The sequence below is a fragment of the Colobus angolensis genome, unplaced genomic scaffold (genome assembly GCF_000951035.1).
Source record: "Colobus angolensis palliatus isolate OR3802 unplaced genomic scaffold, Cang.pa_1.0 Scaffold22, whole genome shotgun sequence".
NCBI lineage: Eukaryota > Metazoa > Chordata > Mammalia > Primates > Cercopithecidae > Colobus > Colobus angolensis.
In genome coordinates this window covers 5,810,822-5,823,580 of record NW_012115377.1, presented here as the reverse complement: position 1 = coordinate 5,823,580, position 12,759 = coordinate 5,810,822, and the positions used below count along the sequence as shown (strand labels likewise).

The 12,759-nt window shown below is 51.3% G+C and overlaps 1 long non-coding RNA gene across 1 annotated transcript in view; it reads right to left on the bottom strand.

Moving 5' to 3' along the window:
• Positions 1 to 311: 311 nt before the first annotated feature.
• The window catches only part of LOC105512927, a 54,016-nt gene continuing 41,568 nt past the window's right edge, over positions 312 to 12,759 (bottom strand). Inside the window, exons 2-3 of the long non-coding RNA XR_001001930.1 lie at positions 9,391 to 9,507; positions 312 to 504 (exon numbers count right to left, since the gene is read on the bottom strand). This is a non-coding gene — a long non-coding RNA (uncharacterized LOC105512927). The remainder of the gene's footprint in view (positions 505 to 9,390; positions 9,508 to 12,759) is intronic.

Genomic DNA, 12,759 nt, shown 5'->3' with positions numbered 1-12,759 from the left:
TGAACTCCTGACATGAAGTGATCCGCCCGCCTCAGCCTCTCAAAGTGTTGGGATTACAGGCATGAGCCATGGTGCCCAGCCTCCCATCCCTGTTTTATGAAGATGTTGGCACATCCAGCCCTGAACTGTGGGCAGTGTTCCTATAAACCAGCAATCAGAGGCCAGAATTGTGGGTGGTGGGGGCTGGGGGCAGGCTGGAGCTGGGAAAAGCACTTTGGTGCAAAGCCAGCTTCCACTCGGGACATGCTGCAATGGCAAATTGCACACAGGGCACGAGCACATACTGGAGTGACCACGGGGGCGATGGGTTGCGGCAGGGCAGACACTCACCTCTCAAAGGCGAGGCGCATGGCCAGGAGGACCAGTGCCAGGGGTAGGGCTGCCAGCATGTCCTGGGGGTGGGGGTAGACACGGCCATCCCGGTCTTCCAGCTCTGCCCATGTGACATTGGGTGGTAACCAGAACCTGTGCTGCCAAAGCCACTCGTTGAAACTGGACAGCATTCTGTGGACACAGGTTCCAGTTAGCTGGGAGGTCTGCAAGCAGAATGGGTGGGGCAAGTGAGGCCTGAGAGGCTGGAGCCTCACAATTCCTACTGGGGCCGTTATCAACCAGGAGGCGGGACTGGAAGATGGAACTCCCCTTGCCTGGGACTTTGGAACTATCCTCTGGCCCCAGAAGAGTGGGGCTTTAGCCACCACTCCATGCTCATCACCCCTGCCCTCACTTGCCTGGTCAGTGTTAAAGGCAGAGTTGGGTTGTGTGTCCTCAGGCAAATGACTTGACCCCTCAGAACCTCAAGTTCATCTGTAAAACACAGTAGTAGGCCAGGCACAGTTGCTCACACCTGTAATCCCAGCACTTTGGGAGGCCAAGGCGGGTGGATCACGAGGCCAGGAGTTCAAGACCAGCCTGACCAATGTGGTGAAACCCTGTCTCTACTAAAAATACAAAAATGGGCTGGGTGTGGTGGCACGCGCCTGTAATCCCAGCTACTCAGGAGTCTGAGGCTGGAGAATCGCTTGAACCCGGGAGGCAGAGGTTGCAGTGAGCCGAGATCGTGCCATTGCACTCCAGCCTGGGCGACAGAGTAAGACTCTGTCTCAAAAAACAAAACAAAACAGATAGTAATACTCAGGCTTCTCAACCTAAAGTGCTTGGCCTACTGATTTTTAACAAGAGTAATAACAACACAGCCCAAAAATAATAGTTATTATTCTGCACTTAACTGATGCCAAGATGGTAGCCAGAAGTCAAGGGAGTGGCTGCTTGGGGTCAGAAACTTGAGTGGTGGTTGGGCACCATGGCTCATGCCTGTAATCCCAGCACTGTGGGAGGCTGAGGTGGGCAGATCACTTGAGGTCAGGAGTTTGAGACCACCCTGGCCAACATGGCGAAATTCCATCTTTACTAAAAATGCAAAAATTAGCCAGACATTGTGGGAAGCACCTATAATCCCAGTTACTCAGGAGGCAGAGGCAGGAGAATCGCTTGAAACTGGGAGGAGGAGGTTGTAGTGAGCCGAGATCATGCCAGTGCACTCCAGCCTGGGTAACAGAGCAAAACTCTGTCTCAAAAAAAAAAACAAAAACAAAAGGCCGGGTGCGGTGGCTCACGCCTGTAATCCCAGCACTTTGGGAGGCCGAGGCAGGCAGATCACAAGGTCAGGAGATCGAGACCATGGTGAAAACCCGTCTCTATTAAAAAATACAAAAAATTAGCCGGGCGCAGTGGCAGGTGCCTGTAGTCCCAGCTACTCAGGAGGCTGAGGCAGGAGAATGGCGTGAACCCGGGAGGCGGAGGTTGCAGTGAGCCGAGATCACGCCATTGCACTCCAGCCTAGGTGGCAGAGCAAGACTCTGTCTCAAAAAAAAAAAAAAAAAAAAGAAAAAAAAAACAATCCAGAGTTCCTTTCCTGGCCGTCTTTGGAAGGTAGATTCCCCTGTAGCTGGGAATTTCAGAGGTCTCGCTTGCTATCCCAGAGCCCACAAAGCAAGTGGGTAAGACAGCCTATCACATGACTGAGCTTGCCGGATAACAGAGTGGCAGTAAAGGTGGGGCAGCTCTGGCCAGCATGTCCCAGCCTACCTGAGGAGCCCAAAGAGCTGCTCCCTTTCCTGAGATCTTGAGCCAAGGGTCCGGCCTACCACAGTGGTTGCCACTCAAAAGTTTATTCATTCATTCATCTGTTCACCCATCCACCCGTCCATCTATCTACCTATCCATCCCTCTGTCCGCCCATCCAAACATCTGTCCACCTACCCATCAATCCATTCATCCATCAAAACATCTGTCCATCCACCCATCATCCACCTATCCACTCATCCATCCCTCTCTCCACCCATCATCCATCCAAACATCTGTCCATCCAACCGTCATCTATCCACGTACCCATTCATCCACCCACCTGTCCACCCATACAAACATCTATCCACCCACCCGTTCACCCATCCAAACCACCCATCATCCATCCATCCACCCAAACATCCGTCCATCCAACCATCATCTATTCACCCATCCAAACATCTGCCTACCCACCCATCATCCATCCACCCATCCAAACATCTGTCCATCCAACCGTCATCCACCTACCCATTCATCCATCCACCCATCATCCATCTGTCCACCCAATTTTCCATTCACTGATCCAAAAATCTGTCCATCTACCCATCATCCATCCATTCACCCATCATCCATCCATCCGTCCACCCATCTAAACATCTATCCACTCATCATCACTCACTTGTGTATCCTTCCACCCACCCATCCTTCTGTCCCTCTATTCTTCCATCTACCCTTCTATCCATTTCTCCTTCCATCCATCCATCCTTGCATCTGTCCGTCCATCCATTCATCCATCCATCCAGGCAAGAGATGTTCTCCAACTGACTTGTACGTGCCAGGTCAGGGCTGGGCCTCGGCGACACAGGGGAACGAAGCCAACACATTCCTGCCCAGTTCATAGACCAACAGAGAAGGCAGCCAATAAACAAGGAAACAGATTCACAAATGAATGAGATATGAAAGTATAACGGGGCTGAGTAGAAAACAGTGGCATGATTTTAAATGTGATCAAGGAGAGGCTCTCTAAGGAGGCACCATCTGAGCTGGGATTTAAAGATGAAGAGGTCAGGCCAGGCGCGGTGGCTCATGCTTGTAATCCCACACTTTGGGAGGCTGAAGCAGGTGGATCACCTGAGGTCAGGAGTTCAAGACCAGCCTGGCCCACATGGTGAAACCTCATCTCCTTTAAAAATACAAAAATAATTAGCCAGGCATGGTGGCATGTGCCTGTAACCCAGCTACATGGGAGGCTGAGGTAGGAGAATCACTTGAACCTGGGAGGCAGAGGTTGCAGCGAATCGAGATCATGTCACTGCACTCCAGACTGGGCAACAAAGCGAGACTCCATCTTGGGAAAAATAAAACAAACAAAAAAGATGAGGTCAGGCCAGGCACAGTGGCTCATACCTGTAATCCCAACACTTTGCGAGGTCGAGGCAGGTGAATTGCTTGAGCCCAGGAGTTCAAGACCAGACTGGGCAACACAGCGAGACTCTGTCTCTACAAAAAATTTAAAAAGCAGTCAGGTGTGGTGGCATGTATCTGTAGTTCTAGCTATTGAGGAGGCTGAGGTGGGAGTTCGACTCGAGCCCAGAAGTTTGAGGCTGCAGGGAGCTATAATCACACCACTGTACTCCAGCCTGGAGGACAAAGCAAGACCCTACATTTGGGAAAAACAAAGAAGAGAAGGTTGTGGGTTTGCACACAAGAAAGTGGGGCTAGGGGAGAGGCTTTCTAGATAAATACACAGCAGGTGCAAGGGCTCTGAGGCAGGACCATGCCTGGCATGTTGCAGGAACAGCGAGGAGGCCCGAGTGGCTGGTACAGAGTGAGCGAGGGGGGAGAGAGAGAGGTGGGCAGGTAGGTGATGAGGGGCAGCAGAGAGCCTGCAAGGCATGGGGGCCACAGGGAAGAATCTGGATTATTTCCCCCAACATTTTATTTTGAGATGAAGTCTCACTCTGCCGCCCAGTCTGGAGTGCAGTGGCGTGATCTCAGCTCACTGCAAGCTCCACCTTGCAGGTTCAAGCAATACTTGTGCCCAAGTAGCTGGGATTACACCACCACACCTGGCTAATTTTTGTATTTTTAGTAGAGATGGAGTTTCGTTATGTTGGCCAGGCTGGTCTCAAACTCCTGACCTCAAGTGATCTGCCTGCCTCAGCCTCCCAAAGTACTGGGATTACAGGCATGAGCCACCACGCCCGGCCGTCCCCCAACATTTTATAACAAACATTTCAAACCTACGGAAAAGTTGAAAGAATTTTACAGTGAATACCTGTATTCCCACCACTACGTTCTCCCCTTTGCGTTCCGTTCTATTCATTCCATCACCCATCTGCCTCTGCATCTGCCTGTCCACCTCTCTATCCACCCATCAGTCTATCTGGTTATTCCCGATGCATTTCAAAGTAGGCAGCTGATCTCAGACCACATCACCCCTACACATGTCAGCACACAGATCATTAACTAGGGTTCAATATTTGCTTATGGATTTTTTCTTTCAAGGTAAAATTTACCCAAGTGAAATGCAGGCTTTTCGTTTTTTTTAGACAGGGTCTCACTCTGTGACCCAGGCTGGAGTGCAGAGACCATGGCTCCCTGAAGCCTTGACCTCCCGGACTCAGGTAGTCTTTTCATGTCAACCCCCGCATAGCCAGGACCATAGGCACACACCACCACGACTGGCTAATTTTTAAAATTTTTGTGTAAAGAGAGGGTCTCCCTATGTTGCCCAGGCTGGTCTCAAACTCCTGGCCAAGTGATCCTCCCGCCTTGGCCTCCTGAAGTGTTGGGATTACAGGCGTGAGCCACTGCACCTGGCCTGCACACATCTTAAGGGTATAGTCACTGAGTTTGGACAAAACTGTATACCTGGCTAATCCAATCTCCCATCACAAATATTCCCTCTAGAAACTTCCTTCACGCCTCTTCCCAGTCAACTTCCACCACTGTCCTGTCACCCAAAGGTAACACCCATTCCATTCCAATTTTTGTTTGCTTTTTTTGTTGAGACAGGGTCTCACTCTGTGGCCCAGGCTGGAGTAGAGTGGTGCAATCATAGCTTACTGCAGACTTGACCTCCTGGGCTCAAGTGATCCTCCCTGCTCAGCCTCCCAAATTGCTGGGATTATAGGCGTGAGCCACTTTACCCTGCCCCCTACTACCTTTTCTTTTGTCATCATAGCTTAGTTTTGTCAGTTCTTCATGACAACCTCACCATGTTACGAAATAAAAACAGGCTGGGCGCGGTGGCTCACGCCTGTAATCCCAGCACTTCAGGAGGCCAAGTGCTGGGAGGATCGCTTGGCCAGGAGTTTGAGACCAGCCTGGGCAACATAGGGAGACCCTCTATGATCACTTGAGATCAGGAGTTTGAGACCAGCCTGGCCAGCACGGTGAAACCCCGTCTCTCCTAAAAATACAAAAATTAGCCGGGCATGGTGGCGGGCGCCTGTAGTCCCAGGTAGTCAGGAGGCTGAGGCAGGAGAATGGCTTGAACCCTGGAGGCGGAGGTTGCAGTGAGCCAAGATCATGCCACTGCACTCCAGCCTGGGTGACAGAGCAAGACTCCGTCTCAAAAACAAATAAAATAAAAAAAAATAAAAATACCATAACCCTAGTGTTTAGGAGGCTGAGACAGGAGGATTGCTTGAGCCCAGAGGTTTGAGACCAGCCTGGACAACATAGTGAAACTCTGTCTCTACAAAAAATATAAAAATTAGCCGGGCATGGTGGCATGTGGCTGTAATCCCAGCTACTCATGAGGCAGAGGCAGGAGGATCGCTTAAGCTCAGGAGTTCAGGGCTGCAATGAGCTGTGATCATGCCACCGTACTCCAGCCTGAATGACAGAGTGATACCTGTCTCCAAAAACAGAGTAAATAAAAAATAAAAATATACAAATAAAATAAAAAATAGACCCAGGTGCAGTGGCTCATGCCTGTAATTCCAGCACTTTGGGAGACTGAGGCAGAAGAACTGCTTGAAGACAAGAGTTTAAGACCAGCCTGGGGGGCAGCCGGGCATGGTGGCTCACCCCTATAATCCCAGCACTTTGGGAGGCTGAGGTGGGCAAACTGCTTTCCAGGGTGAGACTGCACCATTTTACACTCCCACCAGGTCAATGTGGGGGTTCCACTGCCCTTGGTTCTATTTTGAATAATGCAGGGATCCTCCAGGTGAGATGAGGTAGAGATAAGGGAATAGATTCCAGAGACATTTTAGAGGTGGTGCCCCTCAAGAGTCAAATGCTTTCCAAAGTGGAGCCAGAGAAGAGAAGGGTTGGGAGAGGAAATTGTCAAGATATTGGTCAAAGGATATGAAATTTCAGTTAGCAGGAGTAGTAAGTCCAAGAGATCTACTGTACATCATGATGATTTTAGTTAATAACGTAGTATATACTGGAAAATTGCTAAGAGACTACATTTTCTGCGGGGAGGGAATCTCTGTCATCCAGTCTGGAACACAGTGGCACAATCACAGCTCATTGCAGCCTCAGTCTCCTGGGCTCAAACCATCTTCCTGCCTCAGCCTCCTGAGTAGCTGGGACTACAGGCTCCAGCCACCACACCCAGCCATTTCCTGCCTTTTCTGGCTTTAGAGGCTGCCTGCATCCTCCGGCTCCTGGTCCCTTTCTCCATCTTCAGGGCCAGCAATGGCTCATTGGGTCTTTCTCCCATCTCGTCATTCTGACAATGTCTCTCCTGCCTCCATCTTCTTCATTTTAGGACCCTTGTGATGACACTGGGTTCACCCAGATAATCTCCCCTCTCAAAGTCAGCTGATTACCAATCTTAATTCCATCTTCAGCCTCACCCCACTTGGCCACTGAAGCTGTCAGCCTTCCAATCTGAAGAACTGGATGAACCAGAATGGGTGAGTTGATTTCAGGACAGGAGTCAGGCTAAGTGTCAGACAACACAAATTGTGGGTGCAGGGGTGGGCAGCTAAAATGTTCCTTTGGGCATGTGGAGGAGGCAGGAGCTACTCAGGTTTGGGGCACAGGCCTGCGGTGGGTGAGGCCTGGGTAGGACTTGTCAGTGAGTGGCTGCTGTTGAAATCCATGAAGATAGATGGAATCCTCTATCTATCAGCAAGGGGTCAACAAGACCCTGTTTTGGGGGGGAAAAAAAAAGGAAGAGAGTGCACATGAAGGGGCAGGCTGAGTACCATGCCATGGGGCACCTGACACTTAAGCATCAGTGAAGTATTAGGAGCAACTGCTAGCATTGGATACTCTGGCTGGAGAGGGGCACTAGAAGTCAGTGGCCCAACAAGCAGTCAAGGGTGTGGGATAACAGCTAGTCTAGACCTACAACGAGGCCCACGCATCCCAGAGTAGACACATGAACAGCTGGGTGGATGTGGGGACTTCAGCCCAGGTGGTTGATTTCTCAAGAAAAAGAAACCATCTTCACTAGCAGACAAGGTTGGCTTGATCCTATGTGCCCATGGGGGCTCAAGGACACATGGCCAGCTTGGCACTCCTGGTCCCAACTGTACTCAGCCTCACAGCCAGAGCCATGACCACTGCAGGGTATTTGCAATCCCCCCCACCTTTTGTTTTTTGAGACAGGGTCTCACTTTGTCACCCAGATTGGAGTGCAGTGGCCTGATCATAGCTCACTTCAGCCTCAAACTCCTAGGTTCAAGCCATCCTCCCACCTCGGCCTTCTGAGTCACTGGTGTAGCCTTCTCAGAGACCCTGCTAACTTTCTGACAGACCCCCAGGTGCAGATGGAATGGGGCGCTAGCTGTCCCCAGAAGGCCTAGGCATCCAGACCCCCAGCTCCATGTTTTCCCGTCACCCAAGGGTCTTGGATGCATCCTTGCACACCTTGGTGCATTCAAGTCATGATAAGCATAGGGGGTGAGGGAGAACCACAAAAACAATGGCTTCTCACAATCTCAAGCCTCACCTCTGCTGATGTGCCCAGCTTCAATGCCCACCAGTTTACTAGCTGATATTCTGCTCCCACCAGACCATAAAATTTCACACATCCTAGCCTTTACAAATACTGGCCTCTGCCTAGAATACTCATTTAGTATTTGGGTGCTGAAGACACAAAATGATGGGGAAAACAAGCAACATCTCTGCCCTGAAGGGCTTAAACACTTTCTTTCTCTGTTTGGCAAACTCGTATGCATCCTTCAAAACCGAGCTCAGTTGTCACCTCCTCCTGAAAGCAGCCCCTGATTGCCTTGCTTTGGATCCTGTTAAAGCACCCTCCCCCAACCCTGTCTTATTCACTGTGATGTCAGGAGCTGGCCAGGGTTTTTGCAGGGAGGGTTGGAGAAGGAAGCATAACCAGTTCTAAACTCCACTGTCCTCTGCTGAATCATGCCCATCCCTTCCTCAGTGGAACAGAAAGGGGAACAGATTCATTTTCTAAACCAGGGAGCTCTCCAAGGAAGCTTCAGACCTGATATGCCCTGATTGCAGAGGTCTGGCCCCAGTGGTCCTACTCTCTCACTAACCTCACCAACCTGTCTCTGTCTGTTCCCTTCCCTCTTCTCCCTCTTAAAGCATAAATAAGAGATGCTGTGGTTTGAGAAAAGAACAGGGTCTGGAGCCCAGCAGACTGGCTGGAGTCCTGGCTGCAATGCTTCAAAGCCCTAGGAGCCTCAATTTCATCACCTGTTGGTGGGACAGGTGCCCTCCCCTGAAGGGTGGTTAAGCAGCTCAGAGACCTTGCACCTGGGGCATTGAGGCAGAGTCTGGCATATGGGAGGGTCTCAGGTATGGCTGTAACCAGGCACCTCAGGCCAGCAAGGTTCAACTTCTCCTCCTGAGGGAAGGGAGGAAATGAGGCTGAGGGATGTGTTCCTCAATTTCTAGCTTTTCTGTTTTGGATCCAGTTCTGTTCATTCCCTGTCATCCTCTGTCTTCTTGGGCCTCAGTTGTCCCATCTGAAAAATGGGTACAGCTAGATTCCCTCTTTGTTCTATCAGGCTATTGTGAGGCTCAGGGCAGGCGGGCAGTTTATAAACACTCCATGCTGATATCACAACGGATCTGATTCCTGATTCCTGCCTCACCCATTTACCAGCCATGGAACATGGCCTGTCTGTGCCTCAGTTTCATCTGTAAAATGGAACAAACAATAGTCCCTCTTCCACATGGAGTGGCTGTGAATGGCACCTGAGGTAGAATGAGCACCTAGTAAAATTTAGAGGACCAGGTGCAGTGGCTCACACCCAGCACTTTGAGAGGCTGAAGTGGGAGGATTGCCTAAGGTCAGGAGCTGGAGACTAGCCAGGGCAACATAGCGAGATCCCATCTTTACAAAAAATTTAAAAATTAGGTGGGCATAGTGGCACACACCTGTAATCTTGGCTACTCAGGAGGCTGAGGTGAGAGGACTGGTTGAGCCCAGGAGTTTGAGGCTGCAGGGAGCTGTGATCACACCACTGCACTCTAGCTTGGGTGACAGAGCAGATCCTGTTTTGGAAAAAAAACAAACCCAAAAAAACAACTTAGAGACCGTGATGGTTACCAGTAGACACGAGGCGGGGGCAGGATGGGGAGTGGTCTGGAAGGAAGGGGTGCTGGCCTGTGGAGGCTTCTAGATGGTTCTTCCAAGCCCTTAGGACGGTTTCCAGCATCTGAGGTGCCTAAGGCTGCTGGAAGCTTTCCTTTCCTCTGCCACCTTCCCTTAAATCTGCAGCTGATGTGTTTGCGCGGGGCTGGACGACAGCAGCTTCGGGGTCATCTGCAGAGCCACCGCGTGGGTGGCAGGGCCAGTGTGACCGGCCCGAGTCTCTCTTCTCCCCTCACCCCACCCGCCCCCAAGCCTGGCTGCTGTTTGAAACCTCCCTGGCCCCACTCCCAGCTCGGCCCCAGCCACCTGGGAACCAAACTGATAATCCTTCTTAGTGGCTAAAAGTAGCCCTGGATTGGGAGAAAGAAAGAGAATGGGGCTTTGTACTGACAGGGGAGGTGGGTTGGGGGGAATGAGCAGAGGATCCCGGCCCCCCTCCAGGGGTCTGAGTGAGAAGGACTGGTCCCCACGGCTTCCCTGAACCCCCAAGGATTCCGGCACTGCTCAGTAGATCAGAGCAACATAGGTTTTGTTTTGTTTTGCTTTCAATCTAGCTGGAAATACAGGACTTGTCCCAGGTTGTGAAAAAGGCAATTAATTCAGACCCCAGATGTCTGGGCCTCCCAGAGATGAAAACACACACACACACACACTCACACTTGCATATATTGACTCACTCACCCGCCCCTGCAGCCTGGCCTGCTGCCTGGGGTCACCTGATTCCTGCGGCCAGAGGCTCAGACGGGAGCACGTGATGTTCTGGAAGGAAGGGGGCTGTTTGCAGATAACCACAGCCTGCCTCTGCACCGGGTCCTGGCTGTCCCTTCCAGATGGCCCTGTCTCTTCTACTCTGAGTCTCTATGAGCAGGGGCCTCACACAGGGTGCTAGTGACCAGAGATGCCACCGGTTGAGGTACCACTCCCTGCAAAGACTCCAAGGTGGACCTCTAGTCCAAGGTTCTGCCTTACCTGAGCCCCTTATTTCTGGACACATTCTTGCCCTCTATATTCTGGCCCTGCTGCCTCCCCAGCTTAATCCACAGCAACTGCTGCCTGCTGGGCTTCCAACTCACCAAGTTCACTTGTACCATGTTTGCACCCCAGTCACATACATGTCTGACTGTGTCATCATTCATATCTCAGCTCAAATGTCACCTCCTCCAAGAAGTCTTCTCAGACTACCACCAGAGAGGCCACCATATTATTCTGTCTCCTGATCCTGTGTAGTTCCTTCAACCCTCTTGTCCCAGTTGATCTGTTTCACTGGGGTGCCTTCTTCAACCTAAGGCATAAGTTTCATGAAAGAATGTGGTTTGAGTCACAGCTGTATTCTCAGAGCTTCAGACAGGGCTGGACACATTAGATGCCAACTAAATGTTTGCTACATAGATAAATAAGTAGAATAGACAGATGGACAGGTGGGAGGGTGCACGGACGTTAGCTCAGGTGGTCAAACTCTCTAGAAAAATAACCCACCCTTAACAGGCATGGTTGGATTGATCTCCATAAACATTCCCATAAAGGAAACTTGGGAACTGGGAAGCCCAAGGCTCAAAGCAAGAAGTGACTTGATACAGATCACAGGTCACTCAGTCAACAAGGGGCAGAGTCAAGGCTAGAAGCTCCCTTGGGTGAGGAGGGGGCTGCTTTGCCCCCACAGTGGGCTCAGGGTTCATAGGATCCTGTGGAGGCCTCCCCAGGCCTACCTCTGCTGATTAAAGTTTCCCCAAAAAGCAAGCTTCTCCTATTTGCCCTATAAGCTCTCAGGGTACTAGGAGCTCAGCATGCAATTTTTCTTTTTTTTTTTTTTTTTGAGATGGAGTTTAGCTTTTGTTGCCCAGACTGGAGTGCAGTGACACGATCTCGGCTCACTGCAACCTCTGCCTCCCCAGGTTCAAGCGATTCTTTTGCCCCAGTCACCCGAATAACTAGGATTATAGGCGTTTGCCACCACGCCCGGATAATTTTTGTATTTTTAGTAGAGTCGGGGTTTCACCATGCTGGTCAGGCTGGTTTCGAACTCCTGACCTCAGGTGATCCATCTACAGCGGCCTCCCAAAGTGCTGGGATTACAGGTGTGAGCCACCATGACTGGCCACAGTTTTTCTTTCTTAAAGAGATAGGGTCTCGTTCTGTTGCCCAGACTGGAGTGCAGTGCACTACTGCAGCTCACTGCAGCCTTGAACTCTTGGACTTAAATGATCCTCCCGCCTCAGCCTTCCAAGCAGCTGGGACTACAGGAGCATGCCACCACACCCAGCTCCTTTTCCTTAGTTTTTTGTAGAGATAGGGTCTTGGTATGCTGCCCAGGCTGGTCTTGCACTCCTGGTCTTGAGCCATTCTCCCACTATGGCTTCCTAAGGTGCTAGGATTACAGACATAAGCCGCCACACCCAGCCTCAGCATGCAGTTTCTTAACGACTATGCCCCTGGCAGCTCGGGAGCCTCGGTACACTGGGCCATGTCCCCTGAGTATCCCCAGCCTCCTCCCCTATTCTACCTTCTTGGAACTATTCCCTGGCAACCATCTCTATCATTCCCCTCAAAAGCTACAACCAATACCGGACCATGAGGATCCCCCAGCAGGTGCCCGCCCAACTCTGGCCTGGTGCTGGCTGCAGGAAAGAAGAGGGGCCTCCACCTCCTCACCCTTCTGGAATCATCTCTGTCTTCTGCAGCTCTGTTCAAGCTCTGGTTATCTCAGCCCCATGCCATCCAGATGCTACGATTCCCAAGACCAGCCCAAGCCCCCAGGCCTCTGCATCAGTGCTCTTTTTCCAACACGCCTCCACCCTCTTCCCTGGGCCAGTTCACACTTGCCTTTCAAGTTCTGGATCAGATTTAAATCCCTATTTAAGAGGCCTCCCCTGCTCTTCCTATGCTAGGCAGAGCCCCCTCCCCAGCCAGTCCCCTCCCTCCCTAGGGCTTTCTTCTGAGTCAGCCCTGGCTCCCTGGAGGTTGGAGTACTCAAGTCGGCCTCTAAGTCTCTCCCCAATAAGTGATGGTCAGGGCCGGGCACGGTGGCTCAAGCCTGTAATCCCAGCACTTTGGGAGGCCGAGACGGGCGGATCACGGGGTCAGGAGATCGAGACCATCCTGGCTAACACGGTGAAACCCCGTCTCTACTAAAAATACAAAAAACTAGCCAGGCG